This window comes from Rhinopithecus roxellana, chromosome 6 (genome assembly GCF_007565055.1).
Source record: "Rhinopithecus roxellana isolate Shanxi Qingling chromosome 6, ASM756505v1, whole genome shotgun sequence".
NCBI lineage: Eukaryota > Metazoa > Chordata > Mammalia > Primates > Cercopithecidae > Rhinopithecus > Rhinopithecus roxellana.
In genome coordinates this window covers 24,885,670-24,898,853 of record NC_044554.1, presented here as the reverse complement: position 1 = coordinate 24,898,853, position 13,184 = coordinate 24,885,670, and positions in this window count along the sequence as shown.

The following is a 13,184-nucleotide window of genomic DNA, read 5'->3' as shown; positions in this document are numbered from 1 at the left end:
TGACTGAACTTTTCAACTTTTCACTGTTTATTTAGAGATTGTATACACATAGCCAAAAGGAAATCTCTCCAAAACTACCTCAAAGAAATATTTCTGCAACTGCATAAGATCATGAGAAAATAAAACCCCTCTGTTCTCAAATGACACTTTAAAGTTATAAAAGTAGAGGGTGGGGAAATCAGCTCAGCCATGGATTATCAAAACAACAGAAATGTAAACCAGGTCTCAATTTATAATATTTGCTGAAATAAATTGACTCTGATTCAAACTGTCAGCTAGGTTCTTTGACACTGAAAATAAAATACCAAACATGTACTAATGTAGAAAACTTCAGCAATGAAAAGCACGACCCTCCCTTTTCTACCATTATCTTAATATGAATTGAAGTGGTTGATAAGGTTCAAATTGTTGTTTCTTTTTTGCATGAATTCAATACTGAGTCAAAGTGTTTTCAAAGTTTTCACATACCTTTTCTACTGATGCATGCATGTTATACTTGTAGAAATCACTTTTCAGGTATTCCTAATTAATTCTACTGGAATCTAGAAGTGGATTGCTCTCATTCTGTTCCCTTTGAAAAGATTGATTGGTCTGACATAATCTGAATCTTGGTTGGATGAACAAATTTCTTTTTTGTTTGTTGTTTGTCCTAAAAAGTTTCATTCGTATGGCTAATTTAGTTCCAAAATTAAAAACTTATATAACAAAGAGATTGGAGGCGGTTCAGGTACAATAAGTTAAAAACAAAAAGCGTAGTGTTTATGAGTATGTGCAAATTAGAGTAATGTGCTAGAATGGGGTTGTGTACCCAATGAATTAGCTTGAAAGAGGGGCTCATGCCCTTGGATGATGCTGGTTTATGACTGCTTATACTGTGTTGAGGCACTTCCAACTGAACTATTTAACCCAGGGTGGTGACCTGTAGTCCTTGAGGTCTTAAGTAGTCCTGTGGATAGGAATCCATTCTGGTTTCCTGTGTCCTCCATTTCCCCACCCATATATCACGGACTGGTTTGAAAGAATGAAACAAAGGCCTTACAAATGCCTAAAGACCAGAAATTCTGTCAAGGGGAAAAAGAAATGGAAAAAGAGAAGAAAGAGAATAAATCCCCAAATCCCTGCACATGCAAATACTTTATTTTTTTTTTTCCCACTTCTGAAAAAGATGAGTCAAATAAGAGCCTATTCAAAACCACATGAGTAAAGATGAAGTTGTGTGTTTTTCACATCCTTCAGAACAGGCAGAAGGATGAAAATGAGGGCGAGTTCCCTATAGTCAAACATGCCCAGAAGTAGCAAACTTTGACTTAGCCACGAGCCAAATAAGCTGCTCCTGAATAATCAGGTTTTGGTTTAAATCCGTAGAGATGTCCTTTTTTATGTGTGTGAGGTGGACTTTTGATTTCATCTCTGGGATGAAGTTTGAAGTTATTTTGTGACTCTGGCATAGAAAATGAAGGAAACCCTTGTAATGGACGGCTCATGTATCCTTATGAGTATGTGTTTAACTCCCTCATGTGCGTTACATTTTGAATTATTACCACTTGAGAGTCACAAGGTTTCATCTACAGCACTTAAGCCATAGGGTGAACAGGCTTTCTAAATTCAATCCACTAGGCAAGTATCACTTTAATGCTTGAGTACTTAAATACAAATATTATACCAAAAATTAGACCATTTTGATTCTCTTTCTCTTGCTTCTATCACATTAAATGAACAGACATGATAAAAGCTCTGTATTATATATCAAATAATAATTTTTGAATCCATAAAAAAGAAAAATAGCCAAAATTCAGCTCATGTCTTTTTGCAGAGGAAAGACAGATCTATAAGGCCAGCTCTTAACTATGCATGTGATGTAGAATGTGTCAGAGGTAGAAAACAGAGATGTTCAATCGACACTGACACCCTGATGCTGAGTCTAATTCATCCCTTTCCTTTTCTTTTCACCTGGACTTTCCACATTGGACTGATAAACTTACATGGATTTTCCCATGTCTTTCTCAAGGCCGATAGTTCCCCATAAACAATTCCATCCAAATTGCCCACCATTAAAAATACTGTATAAATTCCAAGCATTTAAGCTTTCTTTTAAACTCGTCAGTGTTTTCGCTTCTACTTTTGCCAGAGATAAATCTTTCTGGGTGTGTCCTAAAAGAAAACAGGAAACTTCAGAATTTGTTAGCCCTCTTGTGGTCTGCAATAGGGTTTTGAAAAGGGAATAGCAATATATAAGGCCAATTCAGGAAGGTGAATTGTAAAAATAGCAAATTCCAGCATGCACTTTCATAATAAAAACCTGAGTTACCAAACCAGGACTACAGTCTTTTCTAGCCTAAGCAAGTTTCAATAATGAAATATCTTAAGCTGTAGAAAAGTGAGACTTTCCATAAGCTGTTATGGAAGGAGAATGGCTCTGGAAATTTATTATTTGGCAGAATTTTGTCTCCAATAATGTTTGTCTCCATTTGTCCATGTTGAGAAGATATGTTTGACCAGTTATTAAGAAGAGCGGAGATTGTCTAATATGGGGCAAAAGTAAATGCAGCAGAAATATTAATAAGGACATTTAAATTATTATGCAAAATATATTTTGCAAAATACACAGATAACTGCTAAGGTCATTGGCAGAACTAATAAATTTCAACCCAAAATTTGCATGGAAGGGTATTTTGCATGAATGTGTGCTGCTGTTAATTTAATAGCCTGACCTCAGCAATAGAAATAATAATGCTTGCCATGCTACAGGGATATAGTAAAGTTTAACCAAAGAGGCAGTCATCATGCTTTTTGAAAAGATAAAATAACAGATCAACACTAGTTTTGTTTTTTTAGTGTCAGGGATTTTACTTCTGATAAAAAAAAAAAAAAATAGCCCCCACCCTTCAGAAGAGAATTTCTTAATTAATGACTCATTGTAAATCATATTATTTATTTAATTAATTATTTTTTTTATTATTATTTTTTACTTTAAGTTCTGGGACACGTGTACAGAACGTGTAGGTTTTTTATGTAAGTATATGTGTGCCATGGTGGTTTGCTACACCTATCAACATGTCACCTAGGTTTTAAGCCCTGCATGCATTAGCTATTTATCCTGATGCTCTCTCTCCCCTCACCGATCCCTCCCTGACAGGCCCCAGTGTGTGTTGTTCCCCTCCCTGTGTCCATGTGTTCTCATCAGAACAGATTGTTTTTTTAAAGCATAGTAATAGTGAGACACGTCCTTATACGGTCTTACCTTTTTCTTCTTCTTTGTTCCTTTGTGTCAGAAAGTAGGAGTACCCTGTTAGGTATTTCAGCATCGGTTCTAGAATAAACCTGTGTTTAGTTACTACAGTAACACATCTGTGATAGTATTACCATTCTTAATCATTGCCCAATCAAAAAATGCCACACTCTGTCTAGAAATGTATATTTTACCTGAGTATACACAAGATCAAACAAAACAATAACTGACAAAAGATCAATATAATAATGACCCAAGAGAAATTTCTTTGGCAAAATCATTTTTTGTAACTGTAAGAGTACAATTATTCTCTTGGGTTAAAATTATGCAGCCCTTAAATAACTCTGAGTAAATGAATTAGGTGCCATTAAGAGATTTCTTAAAAGTTTTCATTAGCTGTAAAATAAAATAGCTTTAAGCTTTAGAATGTTCTACTCAGTTGGAGACTCTCATGTCTGTGATACTCTGGTGACAATTTCTATTCTAAGTGTCAAAAACAACTCTGCTATCTGGAACAAGTCGTGTAGTATTCTCTCCTTTTAATATTCTAATTGTGAGGTGTGAAGTGAAATGGTTGCACAGTGTAATGGTGGTAAAGAAGTGGAGTGTCAATGAGACGGGGAAGGTGACAGACTCAGAATAGGTCCCCGAGGTGCTCTCCAAGTGCACTGGATAAAGATTCCCCTGGGAAAATTTTCTCATTAGTTCTCAGACACAGTTCAGTAATTCAATAGCACCAGGTTACCATTAGTCACAAGACCAAAATATGTTACTTTCCATGCTTTAGTTCCTTTATTTGTATATGTCATTTTCAGGCTGAAAATTATGAGCCCTCCTCTCCCACAAAGCCAGTCAGTAAGTTGTTTACATATTGAAGCATGATACATGATAAGCAGATTCTGTGGACCCTTTTTCCATTGTTTATTTATGAAGCAAATTCAAAGGGAAAAAGACATTTTAAATGATTCTAATGATACTTCCTTAATCAACTGCCAATTATTTTATACCAGAATTATGAAACACACACATTCACACACATGAACACATATTTTCATAAAAAACTAGGAAATATTCAGACATAGTTGTTAAAGATAATATCACACATTCAAAAAGCTTTCTCATCCTTATTTATGCCACTCATAGAGTAAACTTTCATCACTGTTTAAAGGGAGACTATTTTTAAAGTCAGTCATTCCCCAGTAACTATATTATCTGCCTCAGAAATTGTAAAGTTGTTTTTTCCAAAATTAGAACATATCAAATCAGGTACTACATGTGCAAATATAAAATAGTCACATTTTATACTACAACAGAAGAGAAACTCAGAGACCCTGGATGTTAGTTAATTTTCTATGTAATTACTCAGTAGAGATGTTAAAATGCATAGACTATAATTCTACATGTTTTATTTTTCACTGTCATAAAGGATAGCTTTTTCTATGCTTTGAAAGCTAACTGCACTCCCACTTCACAATTGAAGGCCTAATGGGTTAGGGGGCTATCTACCTCATTACTCACTAAGTCAGGAGAAAAGGAGTATCGACTCCAGTTGGTCATTCAAATCCTCCTGGTTACATTAGGGAAAAAATAAAAAAATCTGTGAAAATGAAAATTAGGTGCTACATTAACAGATTGTTGTAGATTTGTGTGTTCTATAAGACATCTCACAGCGTTTTACTTTGCAGATTTTGCAAAGATTGTTATTCTTGTGTTTAAGACGAAACTAGTATGTGGCTTTGCAAAAAAAAGTACTCCATTTGCTTTGTAACATATTCTAGTAAGAACACAATTTAAATGCATCCATCAAAACCACCATAACAGAATGAAAGAGGATGCTAATCTTCAGTAAGGCAAACTACGTATTTATTACAAAAATGCAAAGCAATAAGTAAACTGCAAAGGAAGTTTACTAGAAATAACAATGAGACATAGAAGAGAATAAACTTTAACAAATGAATTTGTCAAAAACACTTTCTAATAAAAACATAGTCCCATCAAAACAGTAATGATCAGGATTGCAAACAATCCATCAATTGCTTCTGTTTATGTGTTACCCATCGAGTTATTGTTGAACTATGAATTGTAAATATTTATAAGTGATTCATATTAAAGAAGTTGTCAGCTGCAGCTACAGTTCTTCACCTTCTGTCATCCCAACTACCAAGGGGGCTTATTCAATCACTTTCTTGTCAGGCTACCTTTCTTCTCCAGAATACTCAATTCCCAAAACACAACAAAATATAAATGAATGGAAAGTGCTAATGACACATGATTGCCAAGAGGTATCAAGTTGTTTAAGGTTCTTTGCTGACTAAATTTTAAATTAGCAAAATCAGAAAATTCATTTCCCAAGGCAATAATCTTTACGTACTTTATAGATGCCCACTAAAAGGAAATATTCACTATTGTTTACTGGTCTGTCGGCTTTCCTATGGTAGGAGCCATATCAGCTTTGAGAGTCTCAAGTATATGTAGTTTACTTCATGTGTATTTATATGATCTGTGCTTACAAAAGCTAAGCTAATGAAAAAAAAAAAAACTGCCTTTTAATTAAACAGAAAATGGCATGAAATGATTAAAACTCAGAAATTGTTCTGTACTACTGTGAAGTTTAAAGATACATATTAGATCTTTAGGATCGGATTAATGTCATCTTCAGCAATTAAAAGTCAACATCGTTAAGTTTAGCAAAGAATACAAAACAGTTATCTAATCTTATAATTTCATGCCATTTTCCTCTTTAAATTGCCTTTAAAATGTCAATGTAATGACAAAAACTAACATTTCTAATAACTTACATGCAATTTAAACTTGTATTTTTTAAGTCATTTTTGACTTAGGTTGGTTATATAATGTTTCTAGTAACATTGTGTTTTCTAGGATATTTTCATCTGAGAAGAATCTTTCATAAGCAAAAGAAGTTGAATGAGCCCTGAAACCACAGTTTATGGGTGTGAATTCTCAGAAACAAGCAAACAAAAAAGTCTCAATTATGTGTATTAATTTAATTATTGTTTCAGAAAAGATAAAGCTTTAATTTTTTTTATGTTGTGAAGAATTGTTCACATTGACATATAATTTCATGTATGCAAAGACACAGAATCAATAATGGAAACTTAAAAAAATGTTTAGGAGCATTTTCTGATCAAACAACCAGACCTTCTCACTGAAGAGATGCTCTATAGATAGGAAATCAGTGGTTTTCTCAGATTCTGGTATAAATAAGCTAGTGGTAATTGTTAACCTTTCTATATGTTTCTGTCTCATTTTTCTATTTCTGTATGAAATAGCTATTGATAATCTTTTAGCAACTTCCTGCAACGTCTTTTATTATCACTGTAGTGCTGGGACGTACACAAACACACACACACACTCACACACAAGTCAGGGCTCACTCAACAGATGTGCTCTTGTGTGGGAATCATATCACTTTTTCTGAAACACTGAAGGCACGACTTTCAAGTAGTTTTACATTTCGGATCACCTTAGTCCACATTTAATCTAGACATGTTGGTTTAACACCAAGCCACATCAGACCTTTTAAAGTTCAGTGGCTGTGATATAAAATTCTTCACTGTGTTGCACCAGTAAATTGAGAAGTGCAGTATAATTCTCTACCATCACTAGAACCATTGTGAAATGAAATACAGACTTTGATAGAGGGTCTCACATTGGTGTACACTCACTCACAGTGATATTCAGTGTGTGTCCACAGAATAAAAACCCACATAGATGGTGTGCAGTTTATGGAAGTTAAGTGATAAAAAAAAGCAGAACAAAACAAAATAAAAACAACCCCACCTTTTTTTTTTTTTTTTTTTTTTTTTTTTTTTTAACTATTGGTCACTTTACATCCCACTAGATTAAATGAGGCTGAATTCCTTTTCTCTAGGACCACTTTTGTAAGTGAGTTATTTAGTTTTTTTTTTTTTTTTTAAAGGAAGCAGCCAAAAGAGAGAGGCACTTGACACCTCCAGCAAGTATCTCAGTTCTTTTCATATTGTCAATAGCTCCACTGATAGCACTGTTCTTTTGACAGCTAAAAGCAGATGTGTGGGTTAAGTATGGGAGCAATTCAAATGTCCATAGTAAACTGCAGGGGGGCAGAGAGAGCTCAGAGAGCAGCAGCTTTAAAGTAATTGACTAATACAGTAAGGATATTAAAGTCATTTAGTGCCAAAAGGGAACACACTGATCCCTGACCCTCAGCCACTTTGGAGTAATCTAGTATTCAATCCAGCGTGTAATGACTGCCAGGCCTGTCAATCCTCCAGGCTCTCCAGTCAAATGCCTGTGGCTACTATTGGCTTATGGTAAAAGGACAGAAATTCAAGGAAATGGCTCTCAATCAGCCTATGATGTGATAATGTTATTGCTCCAATGTATTCTATATTGTCCCTGCATAGTTTATTCTGTTGAGACCCATGTCAAAAATTGCCCTTGCTCCCCAGAGGTCTTTACTCAACCTTTTAGTAATACAAGTGGGTTTGAGAGAAAGGGGGTAACTTACTTGATGAATTGTTTCCAGCTAATACATATATATATACACACACACACACACACACACACACACACACACATATATATATGAGGTCAACTGTGGCTTACAGGCTATTCATGGAAGGTATAAATTAGAAGTGCACTAGCAATCTGATTTGTAAATCCTTGCTCTTGTTTTACTTCAATGGGCAAAATTTTTTACAATAAAAAAATATTGACACAGAAATTTATTTACATGGTGGCTGATTTATATTCAGTGCACGTGCCAAAAGGAGTTTTACCAGGGGAAAACATCAGGGAAAAAAAAAAAGATTTACTTATTTCTGCCACTTTGAGCCCATAAGAGTTGGCCAACTTTGAGGAAGCTTGCATTTTAAATGAGGTGTTTTGCATTTGGAAAATATAATTATTGCTACAGGCTGAGAACAGGAAAAAAACAGAGAGTACAGAAAATTGCCATTTTTTGTTATTTTGATTTTGCTAATTAAGGCAGTGGGAACTGACCCACATAAAGTCTCTAAAGTTGAAAAGTCAAAATGAGGTAATGACTGTTCAAATCTTATTTTAATATTTTACAAAGTGTCCATACTTATTAGTTGTTTTTCCACTTGCTTTTCCAAATCTGCTATGTAGAATCTTTGGAAAGAGAAAGCTCCAATGATGTTAACACCCTATTATTTTTAGAGAACATGAAGATTACATAAGAGTAGGCATTTGCCCATTTGTATTTTGTAAGAGTCTGCTCAGCTCTTAACAAGGAAGGGCCTATGCAAAATGAGAAATAAAATGAACAACTATTTGCTTGTAAGTCTGAAATAACTTTGGTGTCAAAAACAAGTAATTTTCACCCCCCTTCAACCTGTTCTCTTGCCATTTAGCACTCTAAAATAATTATCCAATGTATGGTTGCACTAGAGAAATCATGTTAAACTTGAAATATTCTGAATTTTATGTACAATTTTTGGTAGAGGGTAAGAGATAGAGAAAAATCTTACATTGTGTTCAGTGAATTCCCAAACCTCGGGGGTAAAATAAGTTCAGGAAGAATCTCATCAGGATATCTCGGGCAATTTTTCATTAGTACACATGACAAGCTGTTTCACCACAGGCTATTGTTTTTATGGAAAGTTCAAATATTGCAGGATGGGATATATGGTGTGATATTAACGCATATGAACACAATTATTACCTATTTTAGGTATATATGACCTTTGTCACCTAGAACATTGATACTCTTCATTATGATGTACTTTTATAGAATAAAATAAATGGTTAGACAGCTTTAGAGTTCTTTCTCTACTTGTCTAATTATGTGTTTAAAGTTTTCGAGCCTTTTCTAAAAGATAAAACAGAGGGAAAAACCAAACAGTTCAAAAAAAAGCATAGGGCTTCAAAGGATCTTGAAATTAATTTGCCTCGTCCCTCAATGTCCTGACATCAAAAAGCTAAGTCATTTCAGGTGAGGGTATATTTTATACAGAATTCCAAAATTCAGCATCATGTGTGTCTGCAAAAAGCAATATAACTCTAAAGTAATAACTTCATTCTAAAAGCAAGACAAGAAAACCAGTCTTTAAATATATAACAAGCTCCTCCGAGAGGTTGAAATTTCATTTCTTCCTGTCTTGTCCTTGCAAAACTCAGAGTCACTTTTTACTCTTTTTATAGTAATGTCATACTCTTAACGACAGTTGATTAGTATTTAGTCTTCTTTAGAATGAATGCATAGAACATATTTCTGTTTGAGTTAATTGAGTATTTTCTCCTTTAGCTTCAACAGAATAAAGGGCACATGTCTTTTCTTCATTTCTCATAGTCAATAAGTAGTTGAAAAAATTCATTCCTTCAGCAAATATATAATTTCAGTTCTGCACGTGGCATTATGCCAAGCTCTGTAAGGGGTATAAAAAAGAATGAGAGGGCTGGGCACGGTGGCTCACACTGTAATCCCAGCACTTTGGGAGGCGGAGGTGGGCGGATCACAAGGTCAGGAGTTCAAGACCAGCCTGGACAACATAGTGAAACCTCGTCTCTACTAAAAATACAAAAAATTAGCTGGGCGTGGTGGTGGGTACCTGTAATCCCAGCTACTCGGGAGACTGAGGCAGGAGAATCTCTTGAACCTGGGAAGTGGAGGTTGCAGTGAGGTGAGATTGTGCCATTGCACTCCAGTCCAAGGGAAAGTGCAAGACTCCATCTCAAAACTAAACAAAACAAAAAACAAAACAACAACAACAACAAAAAGAAAGAAAAGAAAATAATAAAATGTGATCCCTAATTTCAAAAAAAACTTATTGATCAATATGATAGGGGAGACACTAAACAAATAATTATAACATACAGTTGAAAGGGGAGATGGTAACTAATGTATATTAAATACCTACAGCTAGCCAGTCGGTCTATATAACTCCAATATCGGTCTATATAACCCCAATAATAGACACAGGTACCTTGTGAGACAATTATTTTCACTTGTTAAGGTGTCCTTACTGAGGCTAAGAAAAGTTACCTTGTTAAAAAGCCAATACTGTATTTGAAACAAATTCTTTCTGGCTCAGAGGTCCATGCTATCTCAGCAAGAGATCCAGAACAGGGTCAGTAATGCCAGAATTTCTCCATATGAGAGTTGGCCTTCCAAATTGAAATCCCTTTTTTAAAAAAAATTTATTTAAAGGAAAAGTAAGACTGTAAGGGTCATCCACACGATGTAGGGTAAGCAAGGCAATCTTTATGTGGGCTCATATCTTACTAAATCGACCTTTAAGGTCAAGGGGCCAGGAACTATGTCTTATTTCTAATTTTTGTCAGAAAATAGTAGGAACTTAATAAACATTGAATTAGTTAAATGGGCATATAGGACGTCTTTATTCCCCACAGGCCTAGACTTTTCTTGAGGGATTAACACTCGAAACACTTCCAAGAGAATGAAGGTAATCTCAGGAAGGTACAAAGTTGTGAAAAGACATTAAGCTTTTGGCTGGGCTCGGTGGCTCAAGCCTGTAATCCCAGCACTTTGGGAGGCCGAGACAGGCGGATCACGAGGTCAGGAGATCGAGACCATCCTGGCTAACACGGTGAAACCCCGTCTCTACTAAAAAATACAAAAAACTAGCCGGGCGACGAGGCGGGCGCCTGTAGTCCCAACTACTCGGGAGGCTGAGACAGGAGAATGGCGTGAACCCGGGAGGCGGAGCTTGCAGTGAGCTGAGAGCCGGCCACTGCACTCCAGCCTTGGTGGCAGAGCAAGACTCCGTCTCAAAAAAAAAAAAAAAAGAAAAGAAAAAAGACATTAAGCTTTTTAGCCATCAAAATGCTTTATCTATTTATATTTATGAGGGTTTCTTTCATAATTTTAATTATACTATGATTAAAAAGGAGACAGAAATTTATACTTACAAAAAAGTAAATATATTATGTGAATTTTATAAATTCATATTTAATGACAAAATTGAACCAACCAACTAAAATCAATGAATAATCAACCTACTATCTGTATTTACATTTCTATTCTCAAACTATTGGCTTAGAAGCTACTCTTCAAGAGCCATTATGACCCTTACAATCTTCAGAGGTTTTGGAGGTCATTTTTAGTATTAAAAATTATGAATAGTATCTCTTTATTCTTTTTCTTTTCTTACCCTGCCCTTTTTACCTTTGTTTTTAAAACTTTGTATTGTATAGCACACATTTAGATCAATTATACAAAACAGAAATATACAACTCAATAAATTACCACAAGTGAGTATCAGAGTAACTACCAGCCAGCTCAAGCAATACAAAACTGGCAGCAATCCAAAAGCACCCTTTGGACCATTGCCAGTTACTATTCCTACGTTTTTTCTTTCTCTCTCCCAAAGGTAACCACTACTCTGACTCTTAATCTTATTTTGCTTGGTCTTTATATACATAGAATCACTTTTGTATCTGGCTTCTTTCATTCTTCCTTGTTGTATATATGAGTAGTTCAGTCATTTTTATTGTACAGTATTCATTTTATGGATACCGCATGATTAATTTATGCATTCTACTGCAGATGAACATTTGAGTTGTTTCTAGTTTAGGGATATTATAAATAATGCTGCTCTGAACACAGTACACATGTGTATGTTTTTCTGTTGTGTACATAGCCAGGAGTTGAATTGCTGGGTCATAAATTATGCATATGTTTAAATTGAGAAAATGATGCCAGTTTTTAAAACTGGTTGTACCAATTTATTCTCCCACACACAGTATGTGAGAATTCCTGCTGTTTTATGTCTTATCAACTGTTGGTATTGTTAAACATCTTATTAATTTTAGCCATTCACTGGTGTATATGACATTGTCTCTTTTTTTAATTTTCATTGCCCTGATTACTTATGGAGACAAGCACGTTTTAATTTTTATTGAGTAATTTTGGTAGATTTTTTACCAATTACACTAATAAAAATCATACTGATACCATCAACAGTATTGAATACATGCTTTCTCACACTCCTGAAAGCACTGGAAACTATGAAACATTAAGTGAAAAAGAAATCACATTATTACTGAGATTAATTTCTTTCATTATAATTGATTTTTGAGGATATATTAATGTTGACTTTGATCATTATTATCACTTTTTGTAACATATATTTATGTTCTTTGAGCTTTTTTTCTGTTGTGTTGATACTTGTTTTATTGATTTCTAAAATATTTTTACATATTACTGACTTTGTTCTGTGGCAAATATTTCCTCTAGTTTGCCCTTTGATTTGGTTTACACTTCTTCCAGCCAGAAAGAAACGTTTTTCATTTTCATGTAGTCAAATTTATCAATTGTTTTAAGGTTTTAGGATTTTTGTACGTTTATGATGGTCTACTCTACCCAAATCACCACAAATTATGTTTTTTAATAGTTGATATTCTGCTCTAGATCTTTTATAGCTTCAATGTTTACAATTAAATCTTTGATCTACAGTGAATTTATTTTGGAGTAAAAAAGGATGCAATATTTACTATTCCACCATTACTCCATTAATACCTCTATTATAAACTAATTTGAATTATCATTTCTGTTATTCACTAAATTCCCATATATACTTTATTTCTGAACTTTCCACTAAGTTAAAATTGTATGTCTATTTCAATGCTAATTATAAGTTGTTATATACATATATTTTATGTGCTAGTATTTTTTTTTTTCTTTCAGGATATTCCTAAGTTTTGTTTATATTAACTTTTCTGAATGAACTTTGGATAAATGTTAGTATCATTTTGTTGACTTCTCACCAAAATCCATGTATATTAGATTTATATTATATATTAATCTTGGGAAAAATGGACATCTTTATAATATTGAGTATCTCCATTAAACAATAGGATTATTTTGTTCATTCACGTTTTCTTTTCACCTTGTTTTTCTGTTTACTTTTTTTTTAGCCAGGAGTCAACCTTCATTTACGAGCATACATATATCCATGTGCATATAATG